Consider the following 26656-nt stretch of genomic DNA (forward strand, 5'->3'; position numbering starts at 1 on the left):
AAATAGAAAATTCATGGGGAAGTTCAAGAGGACAAAGACTTCTGCCCTTTTCAGTGGTCCTGAAGACCATGAAATGTTAGAGTCAGGGCTCTAATCTGCAGCAAATTTTTTCCCCCTCCCAGCTGGTTGGGCTGCTTTAAGGAGACCCTATGAGGAAGCTGGAACAAAAGAAAGTTTAGCATCCTGGGAACCAGGTCTTGATAACCAATCAGGAGCAGCCCAGAAGGAATAGAATAGAATAGAATAGAATAGAATAGAATAGAATAGAATAGAATAGAATAGAATAGAATAGAATAGAATAGAATAGAATAGAATAGAATAGAGCTGGAAGGGACCTTGGAGGTCTTCTAGTCCAGCCCCCTGCTCAAGCAGGAGAACCTATACCATCTTAGACAGGTGAATGTCTAGTCTCTTCTTAAAAACTTCCAGTAATGGAGCACCCACGATTTCTGGGGGTAAGATGTTCCACTGGTTGATTGTCCTCACTGTCCAGAGGTTTCTCCTTAGTTCCAGGTTGCTTCTCTCTTTGATCAGTTTCCAACCATTGTTTCTCACCCTGCCCTCTGGTGCTTTGGTGAACAACCTGGCCCCCTCTGCCTTGTGGCAGCCCCTCAGATACTGGAACACGGCTATCATGTCTCCCCTATTTCTTCTTTTCTTTAGACTAGCCAAAGCCAAGTCCCACAGCTGTTCTTCATATGTTTTGGCCTCCAGGCCTTTGATCATCTTAGTTGCTCTTCTCTGAAGTGTCATGTTCCACACTGCTTTTGCAAGAAGCAGGTAGTGAGGGATGGAGGGGTGGATGGAGGATGGAGGAGCTGGTGCTTCAGCTTCAAGAGAGACCCTGGCAAGACACTTGGAAGTTCTGATTTTTTTTCGGGGTGGTGGTGTCCTTCAGGCAGGCTCAGATCCGAGCAGTGTGTGCAGGGAGAATTCTCCTTTCATTTACCGTAGATCAGCGGTAAACAATTTATTTCCTTTCTAGTATTATAAACTGTCCAATAAGTGGAGATTTGCACAGCTCACAGAAAGAAAACATGATTATCTCTAGCTCGCATTAACACAATCCATAGCAACAGGAGCATCAGCAGTGACAGCAATAAGAATTAGAAGGTCTTCTACAAATAGATGACCCCCACCAAACCTGTTAATATAAAATGGGTATTGGAAGCTCCTGAAATATTAGATGGGTGTGGGTGTGGGATCAAGCACAACCAGAGGCTGCATGTCCCAGAGTGTGGTGGTTCCTGCAAATATTGTGAATGTTAGCTTTAGGCCCTGCTTCCGATGGGTTACCAAGACCTGGTTCCCGGGATGCTAAACTTTCTTTTGTTCCAGCTTCCTCGTAGAGTCTCCTTAAAGCAGCCCAAGCAACTGGGAGGGAGGAAAAATTTACTGCAGATTAGAGCCCTCCCATTCTTTTAGCCTGGATATAAATTTCATTGGTAATACATTAAGAAAAGGATCTGAGGATTTGTTCCAGTTGAAATGCTATCGCTCTGGGCAGTTTGACTGAAACGATAATCAAGTAAAAAGCCAAGTACAATAAATTAATGTATTTTAACCAGGGAGGCTGGGCAGCAAAAAATAAAAAAATAAAATAAAAATAGATTTCCTTTTTTGAAGCATCTGTTGGTGGTTGTAATGAGAATGTGAGAGAGGAGGAGCAGCTACAAGGGAAAGGAAAAAAAAACGTTTAACCTTGTGTGTTCAACATTTAGATAGCACATCTCATTACTGAGGGGCTTATAGCATGTGCAAACACTGATAAGGCCCTGTGTGAAATTGACATCTCAGTCCAAATTTGCCTGCTGGCAATTTTCTTTTTTTTAAGAAGGAAGGGGGGGGGAAGAGGGAGAACATTTCTGGCATGTAGATAAAGACGCTGTCTCAGCTGTATGATGGAAACTTTCATCTCCGGAAGGATATCTGAAGAAAAGAAACGTCTGCTTGCTAAGCTAGGACAGGGGAGAAAAAATACATGCCGGACTGTCTTCCCATCCACAGATTTTGCGGGGAGGGATAACAGCAGGAAAAAGGGAAATTGAAATCAGATTGGATGCACGGAACTTTAATAAAAAGCTATAATAATAACAACAACGACAGCAACAACAACAATAATAATGCTGTAATAAAGCAATAACAATAATATTATCATGTCTCCCCTCGTCCTTTTTTGATGTCTAGTCTAATGAAAAGAAGAACTAGGGGACACATGATAGCAGCCTTCCAGTATTTGAAGCGCTGCCAGAAAGAACAGGGAGCCAAGCTCTTCTCCAAAGCCCCTGAAGGCAGGAGAAGAAGCAACGGATGGACACTCATCAAGGAGAGAAGCAACCTAGAACTAAGGAGAAAATTCCTGACAGTGAGAGCAATTAATCAGTGGAACGGCTTGCCTCCAGAAGTTGTGGGTGCTCCAACACTGGAAGTTTTGAAGATGAGACTGGACAGCCACTTGTCTGAAATCGTATAAGGCAGTGGTGGGATTCAGCCGGTTCGCACCACTTTGGCAGAACCGGTAGCTAATTTTTTGTTGCCCAGGCCTAGAATGGACTTCCGGAAGCGGCAACCACACAGAGAACCAATTGTTCCCATATTTGAATCCCACCATTGGTATAAGGTCTCCTGGTTGAGCAGGGGGTTGGACTAGAAGATCTCTTCCAGTCTTCCAACTCTGTTATTCTATGTTCTAATATTTCCAACTGAATTTTTCCAAGGTAGGATTTGAGCTAACCATGTGTTGCTGGCACTTCTAAAATCCTGAATCAAAAATTTCAATCGTTCTTCGTGAATTCACCTTGTTTTTGAGGAATTCTAAGCCGCAAGCTTTCCCATCTTCCTTGGCATTCTTAGGACATAAACACTATCACCTGCCCATCCAAGAGGATTACTTCTCATGCCATTTTAATCCTTTCCTGGAAAGTCACCCTAATTCCTGTGATATTGAAAGACCCTGCTGAATGATTGTTGAGAAACTGGGTCTGTAAATGTGTTTTCATCCCATTCAACATTTATCTCGCTCTGAGACTATGGGAAATTTTCTAATGGCTGCTTAAAACACTTAGAAGCCTGGTGTATGTTTGAAGTCCTTCTGTCCATCCCAGCTGAACTATAATTTGGAAGTTCTCTCTCAAGAGGTAGCCAAAGATAATATTCTCCTTAATCCTCATGAATGCTTGCTTTTCAAGAACAGTGAAGATCAATGAGATACGTCTCCTGCCGACTCTCCAGAAGACATCTTAAAAGTGGGATCTTGTAACCTTTCCAGAGATGATCTTCCTGGTGTTGTCTTCCATAACCAGCCAACCTTGTTCTCTGCTTGCTTGCAGCTCCATTTCCAATAGAATGGAACTGCCATGCAAATCTCCAACGCACGTTTGGCAAAAGCCCTTCTCCTCCACTGCTAATTGGAAGCCTATGATGTGGTAAGAAAGCAAAGAGCCTGAGTGATGATCTCTTTGGAGCTAAGTAGGTCTGTTAAATGAAGCCAGATGGCTGCATCAGCCTGGAAGGGGCTCAGCGTCCATCTCCAGCAACAGCAAAGGCTGGGCCCAGCCTTCCAATTTTCTCTGCAAGCCTTTGACAGCTGCTCCCGGGAAATTATGCCTGTGCAACGTGTAGGGCTAAAGAGGGAACAGGAGAAACCGAGTCTCTGCCTTTTTCATTAGCGATAAACACAAGCTCCCTTTGTCTTCAAAAGCAATTTCATAGCTGATGCACAAACACGAGGGCCATCAAAGCAAGGCGGGGAGAGAGACAATAGCAAGGAGAGACATGCTCGTCGACAGAGGCGCATTTCCATTTTGATAACAATGCTCGGGCTGCCTGTTGCACACACCGTGCCATGCTTCGCACCCCTCCCACCCCTCACGCTCACCCAGGTGCGGTTATATTTCACCTCCCTCTTTTCTTCCCACGTCAGCCAGAGGAATCGAGAGGCCAAACCCACAAAAGAATCTTAGCATCGAGCCCTCCTCCCTGCCAGATGCTGAGCCTGTCCCATCTGATAGGCTTAGCTTGATTGATATCAGACAGATCTTTCAGCTTTTGGATTGGGAAGAGCAAGGGGCTTTGTTTCTCTCCATTCTCCATCTTTTGTTCTTTGCTCATTAGGACTGCTCTCGCAGCACGGCAGGATGGAGAACGGGCTGGGTTGCTGTCAGGCATGAAGAACCAGGCCTACCCATGTAGAATTCAAACTAGCTACTTTATTGTTTACTGCCAATAATACGGGAATCTTCTCCAGACTTGGCAGCTTTTGCTCGGGAAGGAGTAGATAAGGCTCAAGGGCATTCAGGGCAGGGGAGGGTCAGACCTTGCCCTCTTGTGTTTAGCAATAGCACATAGACTTATACACTGCTTCACAGTGCTTTACAGCCCTCTCTAAGTGGTTTACAGAGTCAGCCTGTGGCCCCTAACCATCTGGGTTCTCATTTTACCCACCTTGGAAAGATGGAAGGCTGAATCAACCTTGAGCCGGTCAGGATCGAACTGCTGGCAGTGGACATGCAGAGTTGGCCTGCAGTACTGCATTCTAACCACTGTGCCACCAGGGCTCTACGTAGTTTTTGTAGTGAGTCCAAGCTAATTCCCTGCTTGAACCCTCCTCCCAACTGGGAAGGTTACCTTCCAGCTGTTGCCAACTGATTAAATTGGCCCTTTTAGGCTTCAGAGTGGAGCTTCTGCAGATGACCCTGACTTCAGCCCTCCAGCCACCTGCTTTTAGCTCCTACCAGTTCTCTATGGGGTGAGAGACTGGCACACCATTTCTAAAAACAGGCGTAAGACCACCAATAGCAATGTTGCTGGACAGGGAGATAAAGCAAATGAGCGTGGTTTGCTTAACATAAGCCGAGGTTTACTTCTGGCACAAGAGGTGATGCCAAGCTTTCTTAGAGAAGCAGTATGTGTCGTAAGGGATGCTTGCAAGCACAAGCACGAATCTTTTGTGAAAATTAGCTGGTTTCTTCCCTCTTTGTGTCCACAGGAACTTCCTTCCCCTTCTACCTTTGACCCAGTGCTATACAGGTAGTCCTCGACTTAAAACAATTCATTTCATGACTGTTCAAAGTTACCATGGCTCTGGGAAAAGTGACCTATGACCATTTTTCACACTTATGACCCTTGCAGCATTCCCAGGATCACATGATCCAGTTCAGACACTTGGCAACTGGTTCATGTTTATGACGTTTGCAGCATCCCAGGGTTGCGTGATTCCATTCTGTGACCTTCTGATAAGCAAAGTCCATGGGGAAGCCGGATTCAATTAACAACCATGTTACTACGTTAACAACCGCAGTGGTAAGTTAACAACCGCAGGGGTAAGAAAAGTCATAAAATGGGGCAAAACTCACTCACCCAATGTCTCACTTCGCAAGAGCTAAGTCTCCCCACCCTGTCTGTGCTTCTGAGATATCATTCTCATTGGTTACACCCCAATTTCTCCACCCAGTTGCATGCATTTTGTTAAAGCAGGAATTAGTGGACCATTAAAGAAAACAGCTGGAAAATCCAGAGCTGCAAAGTAAGCATTCTGCTGCTAGACGCTTTAAAAAAAAAAAGAACATTTAATTTGGGAATTTGATGATTTAGGGTTATACAAATGCTGTATATTATTGTTGGTTTCGGAGTTAAGAGGTTGGTGCATTTTGTATCTGTAGCCGTACCGAAGAAAGTTGGAAGTTATTTTTCTCCCCTGTTCCCCTCTTTTTCTTTCTCTTTGCAAGCCTGATTTTGCTTTTTTAAAAAACTTTTTTTTGTATTTTATCCGTTGCTGAAACTTAATAAAAAATGTTGACCAGCAAGGTAAATATATGCTATGCAATTTGTGTGCCTCCTCCAATGTAACCCTTTTTCCTATGCAACCTTTCTTCAGAAACAACTTAACTATGCTTTATTTAAATCCAACTATCTATCTTTTATCAGCCTTCCCAGAGGTATGGATTTTTATCCACCTTCCATGAATGTACACTGATTTTTTTATGCACAGTTTTAGCTGGGAAGAACAGAATATCAGTGTTGCCCACTCATAGATGCTACCCATGCCATATGATAACTCCATTCTGATGGAAGAAGGCACTTTGACATAAAAGAAATCTGTGATGGATTTCTTCTACATTCTCAACTGCGAGTCTATCTCCATACTTAAGCTGTACTATCAGCTTAATCTGCCAGCCTGCAAACTTTTTTTGCTAGTGTTTATAAGGTCAAGATGTCCTTGATTCCTGGTGATTACATAAACATTTCCATGCAGTTTTCACAAATGTTCAAAATAGGTTTGACATCACTTTCAGAATAAAAGAGCTGGGAGGGATCTTGGAGGTCTTCTAGTGCAACCCCCCTGCTCAAGCAGGAGACCATTTCATACAAGTGGTTGTCCAGGCTCTTCTTAAAAACCTCCAGTGTTGGAGCACCCACAACTTCTGGAGGCAAGTTGTGCTGTCAGGAAATTCCTCCTTAATTCCAAGTTGTTTCCTTGCTTCCTTGATTGTTTTCCATCTGTTGCTTCTTGTCTTGCCTTCTGGTGCTATGGAGAATAGGTTGACCCCCCTCTTCTTTGTAGGAGCCCCTCAAATAGTGGAACACTGGTATCATGTCACCCATATTCCTTCTTTTCACTAGACGAGACGTACCCAATTCCTGCAACTATTCTTCATATGTTTTAGCTTCCAATCCCGTAATCATCTTTGTTGCTCTTCTCCACACTCCTTCCAGAGTCTCTACATCTTTTTTATATTATGGGGCCCCTCCCACGTTGTAAAACTTTTGGGGGATGGAAGGGGTGAAAAAAAATAAACCTAAGAATGCACCTGCCCTGAAGTGGGAGAGGAAATCATATTTTGGCTGTGGTTTGTTCTCCAAGCTTATTTTAATTTAATTCCTGAATGTTTCGTTACCAAACTAGGTAACATCGAGAGCAGGAAGTTCTTATCCTATTCTCTTTCGCTCATAAGCTTCTGGTGTGCCAGTGTGGTCAGTTTTTTGGAGCTATATTTGAACTCCAAGCAGCTGATTGGAAGACTCTTATGAGCTCAGGAGAACAAGACAAGCAAATGCTGCTGCTGATGTTACCTAGTTTGGTGACGAAATGTTCAGGGATTATATTAAAATAAGCTTGGAGAACAAACCACAGCCAACATCTAAAACCCAAGCTACAAATATTTCCTGTTATTTCAGAGGAAATAATATTTCCAATCAGGAGAAAAATTGCAGATTCACTGCATAGCAGAGCGGAGTTAAAGATGGGGATGCCAAATAAATTAGAGCGTTGTAGGTCACCGAGCAGGAATTTCATGATGGCTGAGTCTCTAACAAAGGTTAAAATGTGGAATAAAGACAAATAATCACAAGGATCCAGAATCAGTGACCAGAAACGAAGACATCACAGGCTGAGGCTGGGAAACAGAAGAACTATCTGCCTGTAATCAGTGCTCAGTGGGACAAATGAAAAGCAGAGTGATGAGCATCCTAAGTAGAGACATCGTGGAGGGGAAATGGCGTTGACAGCCTTTTCCAGTAAAATTAATATAGCCAAAGGCTTTGTCAAGAGAGAAACCCTTTCAGGGGTCTGGAGAGGGGTCTCCAAAACCAGGAAGAGATCTGTTGAAGGTGACAGTGGAAATGGTGGACATATGGGATTCTTTGAAATATCTAGCAATTTTGTTTTTCTGTTGCCATCTCAGAATTGATTCCGATGTCTCCAGAAGAGCACAGAAAAACTTCTACTGCTACCTCCAAAAGCATCATGGGCTTAAGGGCTGAGGAATGCATCTCAACACCTGCTCAAATTGCCTGCCTGAAAACCCCATGCCACTGGATAATGCATCGTGGATGGATGGCCTTATGGTTACAGTCCCTACTCTCCTTCCTCCTAAAGACAGAAAGACAGAATAACATAGTTGAAAGGGAATTTGGAGGTCTTCTAGTCCAGGGGTTCCCAACCAGGGGTGCCCTCATCCCCTGGGGGTGCGATACAATACTCCAGGAGGTGCAAAGACTTGGGGTTTTCAAAATTATAGTGTATATGCATAATTCGTTGGCATTATTTCAAACTTTTATAAGGGGCATGAGAATATATCGGAAGCACTCTAGGGGTGCGGGGTATGGAAAAGGTTGGGAACCACTGTTCTAGTCCAGCCCCCTGGTCAGGCAAGAAACCCTATACAATTTCAGACAAGTGGTTGCCCAATCTCTTCTTAGAAAGCTCCAGTGTTGGAGAAACCAGAACTTCTGGAGGCAAGTCATTCCACTGGTTAATTGTTCTTACTGTCGGGAAATTCCTCCTTGGTTCTAGGTTGCTTCTCTCCTTGATTAGTTTCCCTCCTTTGCTTCTTGTCCTGCCTTCAGGTGCTTTGGAGAATAGGTTGACCCCCTCTTCTTTGTGGCAGATAGGTATGGGAACAGGTTATCCATGCATGCATGTGGTCCTCAGATGCTTTGAAAGCACCATGCAAGAACAGTTCTTGAAGACTAGGTTTCAGACCGCATAATCAGAGAGATTGAGTTGCTGGTTATTATAATCCAATAGCTCAAATTTAGTAATGGTGTCTTGCCCTGCATATATTTTGTTGTTTCTCCTCCCTCCTCCTCCTCCTCCTCCTCCTCCTCCTCCTCCTTTCCATCTCAAGTAACTCTGGAGCTGAATTTGCATTTCAAGTAGCCAGCTGAATGTAGCGACAGAAAAGGGGCAAGTTACTCTTATTGCCTGAAGGGATAATGGTGGGGGAGAGAAGGTCCTTCTTTTTTGTTTCCCTTGGCCCATAACTGTCTGCGCAGGGTTAAAACGAGGTGATCGATAATGGATCTTTGAAAGCAAAGCGAGGAAAGGGGGAAAGGCAATGACATCACCAGATTTTGCTCTTGAAAGACGGCAGTGTTTCTCCACTGCTTAGCTTCTGCGTTCAAGGATTGTGGTGATTTTAAGTACTCACTAGATTAGAAAATATATACAGGAGAATCAGGATAGCCGGGAAAATTGTCAGCAGAGGCGGCAGCCGAAACAGCGCACAGCCCTTTTGAGGATCCACAGAAAATGGCAAAGAGCAGAGGCAACCTCATTTGCCATATTCTTCCATTGCAAATTGGGGTGCCAAAGTAAAATCTTAAGCTGCTGTTTGGTCCACTGGTGTGACTCCTAACAGCCAAATCAAAACACAATTGTTGTGCTTATATAGAGTGGCATGTTCTACGCCACCAATCCAGACCTGTGAGAGCCGGCATGAATCACAGTCTAGGCTAAACAATGGTTGAATTTTCCACAGGGTCCTGACCCACACACTCTCCAAATGCTTAGCGCAGCCTTGCTCAATGTGCAACTGAGTGGAACAGTGACTAATGATTGTGGTTTTCCTGCCCAAGGAGAAACCCAACCTCCTATATAATGGTGATGTGGGAGCTCAAGTCCCACATTCCTATGTTTGGGACTGGATTTGGGAATCAGAGGCTTCTTATCATGCAAGAACATTCTGGATTCATAAGGCAAACAGGTTTTTCTAGGACTTGGGGATAGGATGCTAGAGAACAGAATGTGCTAAGATCAGGAAAATAGTGGCAGACAAGTGGGATTGCTCTCTGAGCTTAGTTGTTTCCTTGTAGACGTTGCATTACTCAACTAGATAACATCATAAGTGTTTGAAGGGAATAGGGTATGTGGAGTAAAGGAGGAGGAGGAGGAGGAAAAAGAGGAATAATAGAATAACAGAATAGCAGAGTTGGAAGGGATTTTGGAAGCCTTTTACTCCAACCCTGTGCTCAAGAGGAAAGGACTTCTTGGACTCTGGGGCCGTTGGTGCTCTCTGAGCTTGGAGGTTTTCTTGCAAATGTTTCATTACCAAACTAGGTAACATCATCAGTGCTAAAAGGGAGTGGGTTTGCAGGGACGAGGAGGAGGAGGAGGAGGAGGAGGAGGAGGAGGAGGAGGAGGAGGAGATCTGGGGGTAGTCCTTGGTGCTCTCTGAGCTGGGTTGTTATCTTGAAAATGTTTCATTTACCCAACTAGGTAACAACATCAGTGCTGGTAGGGAGTGGTGGTTGTTTATAAAGACATTTGTTAATATACAAGTGTTGGTGGGAGTGTTCTTGGTGGTCCCTTGATTAGGCTGTTGTTTACTGTTTGATTGTTGTTTGAACTGGTGGTATGATTAAGGTATTCAGGCAAACAGTGCTAGGCTGGGTCAGGAATTCTGGGAGTTGAAGTCCACAGGCATAAAGGGGCCATGGTTGCCCAGCCTGGCTACAGAATGAGAGTCTGAGCCAAGGAGGCTTGGCAAAAAGGCACGTAGACTTCTTTGAGTAGCAAATTCTGCCTGTTCAAAGAAAGAGGAGAAGAGAGGAGAATGATCCAAAGAGCTATCTTGGAAAGAGTTAAGACTCAAGGCCCCCAAGTTAATAAACAAGAAAAGAGGCCCTCTTTTAATCCTGCAAATCCCTGGCTTCCCCCCCCCAAAAAAAAAACCGTGTTGTTTTTTTAAACTATGTTGTTTTAGCTCAGGTTTTTCCACTAAGAAGACCATTGAATAGGTCCCTGTTGGCAACGTTTCTCCATTCAAAAATGACAAAACACAAAAATGCAGGAACCTATACATATGCATGCATACACATGCTCAAAATCTTTTCTGTCGAGCTGGTTCTTTGTCTCTTTTTACAGTTTGGAAAACCTTCTGCAAGAAAGCTGGCAAAGCCAGGGAACTGATAGGTGAAGGGCTTACAGCAAATGCCGTGAAGCAGATCTCCTGGGAGGCTGGGAATTTAGCTCTGGAAGGGCTACATGGATATTTGTTTGCAAATGATCGGAGTGGTGTTTTTCAAGCTCGGCAACCTTAAGATGGGTGGACTTCAACTCCCAGAATTCCCCAGGCAGTCATGGGAAAAGCAATGATTTTCATGATGGAGAAACAGCTCATAGAACATAGAATAATAGAGTTGGAAGGGACCTGGGAGGTCTTCTAGTCCAACCCCCTGCTCGAGCAGGAGAATCTATGCCATTTCAGACAAATAGTTGTCCAGTCTCTTTTTCAAAGTCTCCAGGGATGGAGCACCCACAACCTCTGAAGGCAATCTGTTCCATTGGTTGATTGGTCTCACCATTGGGAATCTTCTCCTTAGTTCTAGGTTGCTTCCCTCCTTGGTTAGTTTCCAACCATTGTTTCTTGTATTGCCTTCTAGTCCTTTGGAAAATAAGTTGATCCCCTTTTCTTTGTAGGTGCCCCTCAAATATCGGAGCAGTGCTATCATCCCTCCCCTAGTCCTTCTTTTCATTAGAGCGGATAGGCAATGCTCATGATGCTCAGCCAGCTGGGATGGTTGGAACACCCATATAACGAAGAAGAGAGGAGAAACACGGTACATTTTCCTCATCAAAACCAGCCAGGAAGTGAGGTGGTCTACTACCAAGCTTCGACTTAGGACTTTGGCAATTATCCCAAACTGTATCTGAAAGGCAATTGTAAGAACGCAGTTTCGATTATCACCTCAGCTCCTGCAATCAAAGCTTCAGACAGAGGAAATTTGGAAAGCTGCTTGAGGTGGCTAAGAATAAGGCAGGTCAAACAGAGGGAGTAAATGAGAAAAAGAGCTGAGGAACTGGAAAGAGTCATGCTTATACTTGTGAAACGTTGAAGTCTTAATGGGGCAAAATCACGTTTTTCCCCCACACGAGCATTGCTTCAAAGCTCTTTAATTCAAGGTTGCTTTTCTCTTTGATTAGTTTCCATCCGTTGTGTCTTGTCCTGCCTTCAGGTGTACTTTGACCCCCTTTTCTTTGTGGCAGCCCCTCCAATCTTGGAAGACTGCCATCCTGTCCCCCCTCGTCCTTCATTAAACTAGTAAAGGTAAAGGTTCCCCCGCACATGCATGCTAGTCGTTTCCGACTCTAGGGGCCGGTGCTCATCTCCGTTTCAAAGCCGAAGAGCCAGCGCTTGTCCGAGGACGTCTCCGTGGTCCTGTGGCCGGCATGACTAGACGCCAAAGGCGCACGGAACGCTGTTACCTTCCCACCGCAGTGGTCCCTATTTTTCTACTTGCATTTTTACGTTCTTTTGAACTGCTAGGTTGGCAGAAGCTGGGACGAGTAACAGGCGCTCACTCTGCTACGCGGCACTTGGGATTCAACCCACCAAACTGCCGACCTTCTGATCAACAAGCTCAGCGTCCTAACCCACTGAGCCACCGCGTCCCTTTCATTAAACTAGACATACCCAATTCCAGCAACCGTTCCTTGTATGTTTTAGCCTCCAGTCCCCTGATCATCTTTGTTGCTCTTCTCTGCGCTCTTTCTAGAGTCTCAACATCTTTTCTTTTTATAACTTGCTATTGTTTGAAAATCATGACTCCCACTTCCCTCTCCAAGTTGTGAGCCTCTTAGGGGGAGGCTGAAGTAGAGGAAATATTTTGGGTGGGAGGCAAAAATGAGCTTCTCTGCAGGTGAGTCACAGCCAGCTGTGTGCTCTGCCTGTCCCATGGTGTGGCCTTCAACCGGATACATCTTGAACAGAACTGTGCTTGGGCTTTACATGTTCTCTAAATAAAAAGAACCTCTTTATTGTAGGGATTATAATGGTAAGTAGGTTAAACCAACTGAACAATGCAGCTATCTATGAGCAAGGTGGCCTTTTTTTCAAAATTATCCAATATTTCTTTGGCTTAAGTCTCTTCTCTGTTAACAGGAAATCCATGGATCTTAGGTGGTTGTTTCCCCATTGCCTTATTCAACAAAAGTTCCCTTCTCCTCTTTTATTTATATAACTATAAAGAACTGTTAATTGTTCAGGAACATATTCAACATATTTGAAGGTGTGCAAGAAAAGGGGAAGCCTTTTTTGAGCTGGCACATGCCATGTGCATGGGTGTAATGCAGCCTTAATCAATCCAAGGTGCCTTTGCAGTCAATTGAAAAAAAATAGATTCGTTCAACCAATTAATATGCAGCAAAGGAAATAACTATTTTCTCCCTAAGTGCTGAATTACCAACTAGCCTATTTTAGCTTAGTTGGCATGTTTGTCCAGCTCATCACCCATTTTGCTTGCTCTCCTTCCTTTGATTTATCAGATTTCAGAGATCAAAGATTGATAGTCATTGGATCAGCACATTGGGCTAAAGCATGATTTGTTGACTGCCATGCTAGACCCATAAGCCATACTTTTCAGGTTCACTAAAGATGATAAGGCCAAGCTTGGCTTTATCTTATTTTATTTTATCTTATCTTATCTTATCTTATCATCTTATCTTATCTTATCTTATCTTATCTTATCTTATCTTATCTTATCTTATCTTATCTTATCTTATCATCTTATCTTATCTTTTATTTTATTTAGAAAATTTATATTGCCACCTACTCACACCTGGTGACTCAAGGCAGCTTACAGGACAATATAAACGAAATAAAAATAATAAAAAATAAAAATCATAAAATCATAACCCCCCCCCCACCTCCCCACCCCGGGGACAACACACATTCATACCAGCCATTTAATGCTTAATGACTGCAGGATTCACATAAAGGTTGCAGAGATTCAGTTAACAACCGTGGCAAAAAAAAGCTCATTAAATTTGGCATGACTCATTTAACAATTGCCTTGCTTAACAACAGAAATTTTGGTGTCCATTGTGGTTCTTAAGCTGAGGACGATCTGCACTGAGGAAAGCTAGGAAGTGCAGGATTTCTGCTTGAAAATCTAAATGCAAAGAAATGGATGTGGTCCTGTTGAAAGAAAAATCTTCATCGGGGTCCAGTCCAAGCCGGGAATAATCAAAATGGAGACTGCTTTAGAAAGAAGGTTGCAGCTTATTGAAAAGCAGAGCCAGACAGAAAAATGTTTCTGGGAAAGCTGACCACATGTAGCAGGGAGTGGTGGGTTTTTATACCTTCTGGGGCTTTTGAGGTTGTTTCCTGTTCCTGTTTGAGGCTTTGTATTTCCTGTGCCATGTTCTTTGACCTGAGTCTCAGTGTGTTCTTTTGGTATTTTGATGATGGGTTAATCCTATTATGTCCCCAAAGGTCATGCCTTTTAGAAATTGGGTGGGGTATGTAGATTTTAGGGGTCTTTGTCTTCCTAATCTCATCAGCTTCTAGCTTCCTGGTTCCAACCTTTCTGAATGGATTATCACATCTGCATTTCTAAAAGCTGACCTCTGCCGGGTTTCTGCTTGGGAGAGAGAGGCTGGGGCTGGTTTCTGGGGGCTGGTTTTTATCTTTGTTTTTTTTTAAGATCTTCTCCATTATTCCTTTGGGAAATATATTCTGCCTTTTTAATATCCCCCAAAATATTTCTTTCTCTGGATCCTTCCCACAGTTAAGTTAGTGCAAGCTAATTGAACTCGGACTGATGCCGTTCTAAAATGGAGATCAAATGTCCGTCAATCTTTCCCAAGCCTTTGGCCCACTCGCTGGATATCGGCAGAAGGAAGAAGAGGTCTGACTCTCTCAGTGGAAACTTTCCTAGATTTCTCTGCTAAGTGGTGGACAAGGAGAACATCCCCAAATCCTTCTTCCCAAAGAGAAACCTGTGAATGAGCGGCCTCTTTTAAAATACCCCGAAAGGGGGCAGAGAATCGAGCTGATGAAATGAGGGATTTGCTAAAGAGTTTACAGAAAGAATCCAGAAGTTGCAGCTGTGTTTACTGGCTGCTGTCTCAGCCTGTCATGGGGGGGGGTGTCTGGAAATATTTCCCTTCCGAATTGCTTTTTCTGCCTGTTACGTTGCCCAGCGTGCTCTCGCTCTCCTAATCCTGTCTTCCCGTGCAGCTGGAATAAAATCTGCTTTTAGTATGTTTGCTTGATATTCTGCAACAAAGCTCAATCTGCCGATTGACCAGGTATCAGTTTTCTATCTGGAGGCAACAGCTCACCTGCTTTATGAACTGGAGATATTTTGTATTAATGCATTATTAAGGCCTGTGAGTCCTTTCCGCCTTCTGTAGGCTGCATCTGTTTTGCTCTCTGGTACTAGTATCCATGCCTCTCTGCTTCCTAAGCTCCAAATTAAATTATTCAACAGGAGATTTTTTATTATTATTATTATTCTTTCTGCAAGGTCGGTTACTCAAGCTTCTAGTCCTTAAAAGCACGTGTCCATCCTTCACGTCCTACTGTGTTTTTTTATAAAAAAAAGCAAAAAAACAAAACAAAAAACGAAGATGTTACTGGTCTTTCTCTGCTATACCAACAGCCAGGCAAACAAGCTTGTTTATTCATTCACTCTTCTCAAAAGGACTCTGAAGCTAGTCTGGGCTTCAAGCCATGTTCAAGTCAAGATTAAAACTGGGATGAATTAGGATACAAGTTCAACCAGGATGGTTTTTCCCCCCCTATTTAATACGCAATACATTTAAAGGCATAATCAAAAGCATTACAAAATAGCATTTTCAGGACTCAGGTGGTTTTTTTAAATGTTTTCTAAACATAAACGTGGTGGGAGGCGGTGGCTCAGTGGGTTAGGACACTGAGCTTGTCGATCAGAAGGTCGGCAGTTTGGCGGGTCGAATCCTGAGTGCCGCGTAACAGACTGAGCACCTGTTACTCGTCCCAGCTTCTGCCAACCTAGCAGTTCGAAAGCACATAAAAATGCAAGTAGAAAAATAGGGACCGCTACGGTGGGAAGGTAACAGCGTTCCGTGTGCCTTTGGCGTCTAGTCATGCCGGCCACGTGACCACGGAGACGTCCTCGGACAAGCGCTGGCTCTTTGGCTTTGAAACGGAGATGAGCACCGGCCAATAAGAGTCGGAAACGACTAGCACGCATGTGCGGGGGAACCTTTACCTTACCTTTACCTAAACATAAAACTCAAGATATATCAGCATTCGGGCAAAACCATTGGCTTAAATCTTGCTTAACAAAATACCTTTTTGCGGTAGAAGCTACCTCTGACTTGCTGCGTCCTCTTAAGATGAAAAAACAAGGTCTACTTTAAAGGGTGGACTAATGCAGTAATACATTCTGACTAAGTTTGTCCCAAAGGTGCTTTTCCGAAGGCAACTGGACTTTCTTGATTTTTTTCCTTGAAAATGTTTCTTTAGTTCTTCTATTCAAGATGGACAGTGATTAATATTTATATGTATTTATATGTAAGGGTATAGGTATATACATATGTGGTATATAGCATGTTTATATGTATGTTATGTATGTGTACACTTTTGAGAGTAAGCAACAGAATTTCATTTTTAATGTGTGCCAGTGTGCCCACAATAAAAAACAACAATTATCTTATCTTCTTCAGTTCAGAGTTGGAAGGGAGCTCGGAGGTCTTCTAGTCCAACCCCCTGCTCAGTAGGAAGACCTATACTATTTCAGACAAATGGCTGTCCAGTCTGTTCTTAAAAACTTCCAGTGTTGGAGCATTCACAGCTTCTGGAGGCAGGTTGTTCCACTGATTAATTGTTCTAACTGTCAGGAAATTTCTCCTTAGTTCTAGGTTGCTTCTCTCCTTGGTTAGTTTCCATCCGTTGCTTCTTGTCCTGCCTTCAGGTGCTCTGGAGAACAGCTTGACTCCCTCTTCTTTGGGGCAACCCCTGAGATATTGGAAGACTGCTATCATGTCACCCTTAGTCCTTCTTTTCTTTAAATTATTCTGAGTTGTCATCGTTTGCAATGGATAGAATGTTCAATCTATTTTGACTTTTGTTCCATTGGAACACAGCCAACTATGATTTTTTATGAACAAACCTTCTCAAGTGAGACTGCTTTGTTTTAGGACCAAACACCCCCCCCCCACATGTTGGCTAGTTGATATAGACCATTAAACACAGGTCACAAAATGCCTACAATCTTGGGAAAGAACTTTCTCTTTTCTGGTCCAGAGGTTGGCATAAGCAAGCAATGGTATTTCACAGCCATTAAAGATGTCAATATTATCGTCTCTTAGGGACTAGATCCAAGCCATTTTCTAGACACTGTAATGCAATTTAAAGAACATTATAAAGCCCTACAATGTATTCTTATCAGTGGCTATTTTAAAAGCAGTATATCAGCTGCCATTTGCTAAGGAGTTACGTCGGAAGAGGACTCTTACTCTGGGGCTTCTGAGAGTAAACTTTTTTGAGCAAAACCTCTGATCTGATCCAGGAACAAACTTTCAGGCTGCCTACTTTTATGTTCTCAGGGTGTTTTTTATTCTCTGCACTGCCTTCGGTCTGTTTGATTGGATTTATTTATTTATTTATTTATGAGCTCTCTAGCCCACCGCGATCTCAGCAGACTCTTCCGCAACTTAATAAATCAGATCAAACCATGCACTGAAGCAAGGATAGCAAAGTATAATCAAAACAAAACAACTGCACAAAAACACCCCCACGCCAAACCTACCATGGCAAGAAACCTGGTACCCGATCCCAAATCCTCTTGGGAAGCGTTCAGCTTCTTCTGGAAGAGAGCCAAGGTTGGGGAGCTTTCTAGATGAATATTAATGCTCAAAATTGCACGTGTAAGCCAAGGGCAAGCCATGCGGGGCCTGCCATACAGATGTCCCATGTCCCCAATGGCAAGTGCTCGGAAGCTTCTGGGTTCCTGCATTTGGTGCCTGCTGAAGCTTCACCAAGGTTCTTCAAAGCAGTCCCATGAAGACAACATTGCAGTAGCCTAAGAGGGTGGTAACAAAGGCCTGGTTCACTGAAGATGGGCCTTCTCATCCCAGGCCAGTGTCATAACACAACTTAGTGGCCTTATGAATGTAATAAGGGTTCTATCCAGATGTTGCTGGTCTACAACTGCCATCATCCCTGGCTATGCCCCAAGATGGGCTTTCATCCTACCTGGACATCCTATAAGAGCTGTAACTTCAAATGCAGGTGCTCAGATTTGCGTTTTCCATTTTCCTCCCCAATCCCTTTTCCTTATATGCTATTATCTTCACCATTGAGGGCCTGGACTGTGGCACTACCGATATTGTCAACTGGTCTGCAAATTTTTTTGTCAATCAGCCAGATTGTCATCCCATGCCCGTGGCACAGAACCAGCCCTAACCTACCTACAAAGACAGCAAATAAATGAGAAGGAGGACTGCTGGTCTGAAAGAGGGGTCAAAGAGGCCATCTGTGTCAAAATTGAACAGCCGCCTCTCAATTGAAGGGGAGGGATACGACATCATGTTTCTCCAGTCAACCACACAGTCCTTTCAGCAGTTCTGAGAAGGCTCCTCCACACCCATTTGCAGTGCTCAGGTGAACCTGAGGACACAGATAAACCTCCAGGTCTGCAAGGAATACAAATCCTTCCATTCCCCCACTGTCCGGTCAGAGCTGAAGGAGCTTCTTGGTTGAGAAGTGAAATGCCTTCAAAAAAAGAAATAAATGAGAAAGTCCAGTTGCCTCTTGAAAAAGCATCTTTGCAGCAAATAAACTAGAGTGGCTGCCTTGGGATTCCAGACCTTACACTACAAAGAGGAGAAGACCAAAGAACACAAGACAGATGGGGAAGAAGGTGGAGAAACAAAATCAAAGACAAACTAAAAAGGTAAAGGTTCCCCCGCACATGCGTGCTACTCTTTTCCGACTCTAGGGGCCGGTGCTCATCTCCGTTTCAAAGCCGAAGAGCCAGCGCTTGTCCGAGGACATCTCCGCGGTCATGTGGCTGGCATGACTAGACGCCAAAGGCGCACGGAGCGCTGTTACCTCCCCACCGTAGTGGTCCCTATTTTTCTACTTGCATTTTTACGTGCTTTCGAACTGCTAGGTTGGCAGAAGCTGGGATGAGTAACAGGCGCTCACTCTGCTACGTGGCCCTCGGGATTCGACCCGCCAAACTGCCGAACTTCTGATCGACAAGCTCAGTGTCCTAACCCACTGAGCCACTGCATCCCTTAAAGACAAACTACAACAGCATCAATTAACAATGGCTGAGGCCCATGGAAGAGCAAGGACCCAAACTTTGACACCTGAAGTGGTAAAAGAAGAAGTAAAGAGGAAGAAGTCGGTGAGATGGCTGTGATCGTTGTAAGTATGAGGACTGTTGTAACCCAGCTTTTTTGGTGCCATTGTAAGTTTGAATGGTTGCTAAATGAACAGTTGTAAGTTGAGCTCAACCTGTGGTATATGATGGAGGTAAAGATGCTCTGATTAAATAAATATCTGAACAGATTTAGAGGGAGATGGGAACTCCCTGCCTATGAAATACAGTCAGTGGGAGAGATTAAGCCTCCATTTTGGAGTCCAAGTGAACTTCTTATAAAGTTACCTATGAATGCCCAGTAAATACATAAATAATAAAATACATGACTCATATTTGGAAATTCTGGATTTGTGGCCCCATCCTTTAGCTAGGCTTTAAGATTAGGAGTAGAATAGAATAAATTGTAAATACAGTAGGACCCTGGCTTTTGTGATCTCTCTCAGAAGAATGGATGTTTAAGGGTAATATTTTCTCCTATCCTGACAATTTCTGAAAAGGGACACAAAGTTTAATTCAGGAGGGAAGGAAGCTGGAGAAATGATCAGGGATTATTATTTTTGTAGCTTTCACCACAAGCTTTTGGGAGCACACAGAAATGTGTCAGGCAGTTAAACAGGTAGGGACCTCAGGAATACACACACACACACACACACTACTGATTTACACCCACCACTGCAGAGATAATTACATTTCAACCTGATAAATCTAAGGGAGCCAGGAAAGACTTTGAAAAATTAGTGTTTTTTTCCCTTGGAAACTCATGAAATTCCTAGTAGCTGGCTTATTGATTATTCTGCAGCAATCAAAGAGATGCTGAGAATGAGAGAGCTTTGTGAAAGACCATCTCAGATGGCTTGGCAAGGATAAAAAGTTCAAAAGAGGACAACCAAAGTCTCAGAACTCGGCTCGGAAGACTGCCTTCGAAAGTTCTGCATGCGTTGGAGCAAATCAACAGGGCTGAAGTGTTTCTTTCCTTTGGCACCACTGATGCCTTTTTCTTCCTACGGAGACTCGACCCAGAGTAGCTTCATTTCAGCACGAAGCAGAGACCTTCTTTTTTGCCCAGGCTTTTAAACAGGGTTTTAATTCTATTTCAATACCATTTAACTTATATAGTTCTAAATTTTTAAATGACAGCCCGCAGCTGCCTCATTTCTGGGGCGGTTTTATTTTGCATTTTATGGTGATGTTTCCATTCAAATGGTATTTTTTAGCACGCTTGATTATCAATGGTCTGACGACCTTTGGCTATGGGGCAGTTTTAATTTTTTAAAAATGAAATAAAAACAAATCGATATATCCACCGATGAATACATTCACGCATCAACTTCCCTCCGCCCTGTGCGTTCCCACAGAGAGGGCCTCCTCAGGGTGCCTCCGGTCAGAGAATGTCAGCTGGTGGCCCCCAGGGGGAGGGCCTTCTCTGTGGGTGCTCCGGCTTTATGGAACCAACTGCCGGTTGAGCTCCGGACGGCACCGGACCTTCGCTCCTTCCGGCGCGGTCTGAAGACCCATTTATTTGAACAAGCTGGCCTGGCCTGATGGGGGACGTTAGGGTTTTTAATGGGTTTTTATACTGTTACTGTTTTTATCTGGGCAATTGTTTAATTCTCTTTTAATTTTTGTATTTTCTATTTATATATGCCCTGTTCACCGCCCTGAGTCCTTCGGGAGAAGGGCGGTATACAAATGTAATAAAATAATAAAATAAATAATAATTTAATCAGAGAAGAAATACAGGTAGTCCTCGACTTACAAACACAATTGGGACCCTGATTTTCATCACTAAGCAAGGCAGTTATTGAGTGAATCAAGACCAATTTCACAATCTTTTCCACCACTGTTGTTAAGTGAATCATGCAGTCATTAAGCAAATCTGGAAGTCAGCTACGAAGGTTGCAAATGGTGATCACAGGATTGCGGGATGCTGCAACCATTATAAATACAAGCCAAGCACCCGAATTTTGATTATCTGATATTACACGTGACAATTAAAAAAACAACAAGAGGAGATCAGCCTCTTCTCCAAACCACCTGAAGGCAAGACAAGAAGCAACGGGTAGAAACTAATCAAGGAGAGAAGCAACCCGGAACTAAGGAGGAATTTCCTGACGGCGAGAACAATTAATCAGTGGAACAACTTGCCTCCAGAAGTTGTGGGTGCTCCATCACTGGAAGTTTTTAAGAAGAGACTGGACAGCCTTGTGGCTGGAATGGTATAGGTTTTCCTACTTGAGCAGGGGGTTGGACTAGAAGACCTCCAAGATCCCTTCCAACTCTTGTCATTCTGTTATTCTATTAGTTAGTATGTTTGGGAAGTCTCAGGGAAGTGGGTTTTCAGCCAAAACTTTGATGAAAGAACTGCTGCACGCAACTCCCTCATTGTCCAGGAGTTTCCTGCCTTCACCTCAAAAGAAAGGAGGTGACAAGGGGAAGGGAGGGGGAGGTCAGAAGCTACCTCAACTGATCATCCCATTTTTATTTATTAAGATAAAGGTGGCTGTCTGCCTGTCTTCCATCAAAAATGGAAAGTGCCTGAAATTGGCAGCTGCTCAGGACTCTGCCCAGTTTCTGCAAGGGAGGCAAGCGAATTGCTAATCCATCAAAGTCACTTGGCAAAGGAGACCAGGTGAGTCAGAAAGTCCAAGTTTTTCAGAAGAAATGAGAGATGGATGATTCCATAAAACTCTTTCTCAATCAGGAAATTGAGTTACATGAACCTTGGGGGGACGGGGGGGGGAAGTAGAAGAAGGGAAGCTTGGTGGGATCAGACCAACAGCCCCTCTCATCCTGCATTCATTTTTTTTTGACCCTAGTTTGTTGAACAAGCCACATGGGACTGATTAATGCACCACGCTGAATACTTACCATGATTTCCAACCTTTGATAGATGGATGCCCACGCTGGGTTAATGCAAAAATCAAATAAACTGCCTCAAGTCCCCGTAGAAATGTGAACTAATTCCTTGCTCTGAAAAAGTTCAAAGGGCCACAGCCTTTCGGATTTGGTAAGTTGATGTCTACATGGCAAGTCACCCAAGATGTTTAGCCATTTCTACTTGCCATCATGTTGGGTCTACAAACCTCCCCAATGAATCAGTCTCTCATGATTACCGTACAGCTTGTCCTCGGCTAATGATCATAACTGACCCCCAAATTTATGTTGCTAAGTGAGACATTAAGTGAAGTAAAGTTTGCCTATTTTAATGTCCTTTCTGGCCAAAGTGGTTAAGTGAATGACTGCAATTGTTAACAATGTGGTTGTTAGGCGAATCTGGCTTCCCCATTGACTCGGCTTGTCAGAAGGTCGCAAAAAGGCTCACGTGACCCCAGGACGCTGCAACCGTCATAGAGGTGAGTCGGTTGCCAAGCGTCTGAATTTTGATCACATGTCCGTGGGCAGGCTGCAATTGTCGTAAGTGTGAAAAAAATGATCATAAGTCACTTTTTTCAGTGCCGTTGTAACTTTGAATGGTCACTAAGGAAACTGTTGTAAGCAGAGGACCCGCTGTATCTTCTTCCAATTTCCAGCACTGCTTGTTTTTCATTGGACATGCACTTTTCCACACGAAGGACCAAACCCGGATGGAGATTTGTCCTCCAAATTGAGAGATGTTAAACTAACAAGGAGAAGGGTCAACCTTATCCAGCAATCTGCAACTTGCTGTCAAGACTTCAGAAATCCAGTAGAATAGGAGGACACACTTGTCACTTAAAAGTTAATAAAATAATAATGATAAAAAGGCAACTCAGCTCCCCAAGAGAAAACGTGGTGGAGCATTGTCCATGAAATCATCTACTCATCACAGTCAAGGCTTCCTCGGTCCCCCAATCAATTCCAAAATGTAATGAAGAGCAAACTTAGCACTACCTGGGAAGCGGATCTCCTTGTCACTTCAAGTTCATGCTCCTTCTTCTAAATGGATGACTGGATGTCACTAAGATGTTGCCTAAGAGGCAGAATTTCGTAGGCACCTCCTCTGTATCTCTCAATCAGCAGCCAATCTTCTTTTGAGGACCACTTCGTGCAACATTGAGCGCTGAGACACTCATCCCTTTTTGCAGAGTTGCTTGATAGCCAACTTCTTTTTCAATAATAGCGAATATAGCCCAGAGTTGAAGTCAGGAGTCCATCGTGCTCTCTGAGCTTGGTTGTTTCCTTGCAGATGTTTCATTAGTAACATCGTCAGTGCACTTTGTGGTGCAAAAGAACATCCGCAGAAATTGATCATTTCTTCAAAGCTGCTCATATTTTTAGGGAATGCTTCTTAAAGACGCTGTAGACACAAAGGACTCCAGTTAATTTTATTCACTGTCATTGCCACTAATAGACCACTCATATGCCCAGCCATAGCGTTAAGTCTGCACATCTGGCACACTTGCATCTCTCTGTAGCACCACACATGCCTGCCCCTAGTAGCTATCTGGCTCCCTGCCCACACCTACACCTTGCTTGCATGTATTCCATAATGCTCACTCATCCATCTGTAGCTCTGATCGCTGGTTTGTTTGCAAACCACCTAAGGAAAGGCCTATTGTGACTACTAATTGCAATTTCCTGCTGGATTCCCCATTGACTTGACTTGTTGGGAAGCCACAAAAAGATGTAAGCTACAGTCACATGAGGTCCTTGCTTAACAATCTGCACTCCTCACTTAACAATGGCAATGGGAACTGCTGGGGTTGCCCTAACTAAACAACACAGTCATGTGATGTCACACTTTACAATTGCATCACTTAACCATGGAAATTTTGATCCCACTTACTGTTGTAACTAAAGGTCACCTGTATCCATTAGTTCTGGTCCTGACTACTGGGGCAATAGAGAATTAATTAACACTTGAAGACACATGGTGTATTTCCTTCGGCCATCATTTCTGTAGACCAAACATACTTAGATGCTTATCATGAAGGGTTCTGGAGAACATTCATGCGGACACATGACTTTTAGGCCACCTGAATTGGCCAAATGAAAGTATTGTCTCTTGCTATTTTTGACCATGGTTTCCCCTTCCCCTCCCCTTCTCCCCATGCTAGAAATTTCCTAAAGAAACCAGTTTGGGATGGAAGATCCATTAGCAATGTAGGTTTCGACTCTTCTCTTGAGTGACAGCAAAAGTGGGACTCACTTCATTTCACTCAAGGCGTTCATTCAAAGAATCCTTTTCACCATGTAAAATTCATTGCTGGATTCTCATTAATCCTACCAAACACATACACTTTGCTCAAGGTCTAATCCTCTGCTATTGTATCTCCCTATTGCTAATTCTCTTCATCTGCTTAATATTTTCTTCCTTTTTAAATAGATTTTTCCAAAGTTGAGCATGTCCCTGCAGTCTTCTCTGGTCATTTCTTGCAATTTGTTTTATTCAACTGAGACATTGAAAGAAAGTCAGAAAGATCTGGTGTTTCTCATGGTTCCCCTTTCCCCTCCCAAAGCACTGGGGGGCGTGGGGGAGAGAGAATTAGACACCTTCATTTAGTTGTTACATTTGGTGTTATATTGCACCAAGGCATAAACCGTGCATGAAAAAAAATCAAACACAATGGATGAATTCAAATTTGTTAAGCCAAAACCAAGCAGAACTACATTGTGGCTCAGGGTCATGAGTAAGTTCAGCCTTACTCTTCTTTTCAGCCAATTTAGGAAGATTTCTCAAGCCTCTGAAACATGACTAGTAATCAATTCAATTCAAAAGCCAGAATCAATTTTTCTGAGATGATTCCAATTATAAAATCAATTGGGTTCTATGTTCCAAAGCGAATCATAATTCAAATCTTATTCCGGCTGATAAACATAGATCACAAGTTGTCTATCCAATGAGATCAGCTGGGAAAGTTAATCTGCACGTACTACTGTTCTCTCAGGTGAACTGAAACTGGACATTGTGTCAAAAGAATTGTTGGAAGAAACAGAATGTGGAACTAATAGAAGAGAATATTTGTAGCTCAGGTTGAATGGAGGGGCCCTTGGTGCTCTCTGAGTTTGGTAGTTTTCTTGCAGACGTTTCATTACCTAACAAGGTAACATCATCAGTGCTAGATGGGAGTGGGGCATACTCTCAGCCAGAGCAAGCATCTGCCAAGCTCAGATAGCACCAAGAACCCCACAGAATGTGGAACTTCTGATCTTGGAAGACGCTCATCCCGTGAAGATGTCTTGTTTCAGAATTCTTCAGCATGACCTCTATTTAGCCTTGTCTTTGACTGACCATGGATACCCAGCTGGTGAATCTTCAACCATTCTTGGTTTCAAAACACAGACTTTCTTGATATAGTTGGCTAAGCAAGGACTTTGTGGGTAGACAATATGGAGAAGTTCCTTCAGAAGAAGGAAACGTGGGCAGAGGGATAAGCAAACTTTCCATTACATTGAAACCGCTGATGTCACAGTAGCCCGTGATGTGTTCACCAGGCACAGGAAAGGTCTCATGAATATTGACCATACAAATTGGTCCCCAGGTTCTTGGTGGCATTAAAGGATGGCTTCCCAAAGAATTCTTGTCAGGCAAGACAAAATGCATCAACCCCTGAACAAATTAAAATTGATCTCAGCTTGCTTGCTTTATCTGCAGTGAACTGTGTCTTAGATGTGGAATCAGGGTGACCATAAGGACATGGAATCTAATTAAGAAACTTAGCAAAGGGATTTGTTTGTGGCCTTAGTCTGTTCTTCTGAAGAGGTCCCATCTATCATCTTAGATCAGATAGGAGCCAGCAAATGGAGGGAACACCAGAGTTTGCCTACTTCCCTTTGCAACATCTTGACAACATCAGTATAATTAAAATAATGACTTTACTCTGAAGCTGTGGATAAAAATTGTTCAAGGACTCTGGTGAAAGTTATTCTTTTAGAAACTACTAAAGCTCTTGTGTCTGATTGTTTGTAACCCTCAGTTGGGCCAAACGATGCATTGTAGGGCAAGGGTTTTTGAATCCAAATGGACTAACTTACAGAATGTGTTCAAAATTTGGGACCCATGTGGGATTGAAATTTAGTAAAATTGTGGCCACTTTAGTGCTGCTGTATTGCTGTACTGCCACAGTAAGCTGCAGTCATGTGATTGTCATTCCCAATGCTCCCTGCCAGCTTCCTACAAGGAAAGCCAATGGGGAAGTCCAAAATCACTCCTGATTCCACTGCATTTTAGTCTTCTGTTTAGGTAAGGAACTATCTCTGAAACAATGACCCAATTGCTTATGCTTTGTCTAGTTATTACTATTTCTCCTTTACTCTTCTACATTATGGTTAGATAACTTTCTGATGGCTGGTGGTATGAGGCTTCATTGGGTGGAATGAAGATGCATAATGGGAAGATCTCTATCACATTTATGGACAGGGTTGAGATTTCCTTCCTTCCTTCCTTCCTTCCTTCCTTCCTTCCTTCCTTCCTTCCTTCCTTCCTTCCTTCCTTCCTTCCTTCCTTCCTTCCTTCCTTCCTTCCTTCCTGTTCAGGAGCTGCGTAACGGTCATCTCCACAACAGCTGCTAGGTACCACATCAATTCCTCCTCCATTTCTTCAGTTTGCAGTTCGGTGCTGTCCAACTGTGCGGTTCCCATAGTCTCCAGGTTGTATGACTGCATTTGTGCAAGGAACAGACACTTTCTCACCGGGGGTGCTTAACTGGACACCTGTAGATTCCCCTTTCAGCTTTTTCACTCCCACTTTCTCTGGTTGATCACCAACATCCCTGAGTATTGGGGGGTGGGGGAAAGACATTTTTTCAGTAACTAGACACTGGCAGGTCATTTTTATTAACGCTGAATAAATAACCAG

Source organism: Vipera berus (genome assembly GCF_964194415.1).
Source record: "Vipera berus genome assembly, chromosome: 8".
Classification (NCBI taxonomy): Eukaryota; Metazoa; Chordata; class Lepidosauria; order Squamata; family Viperidae; genus Vipera; species Vipera berus.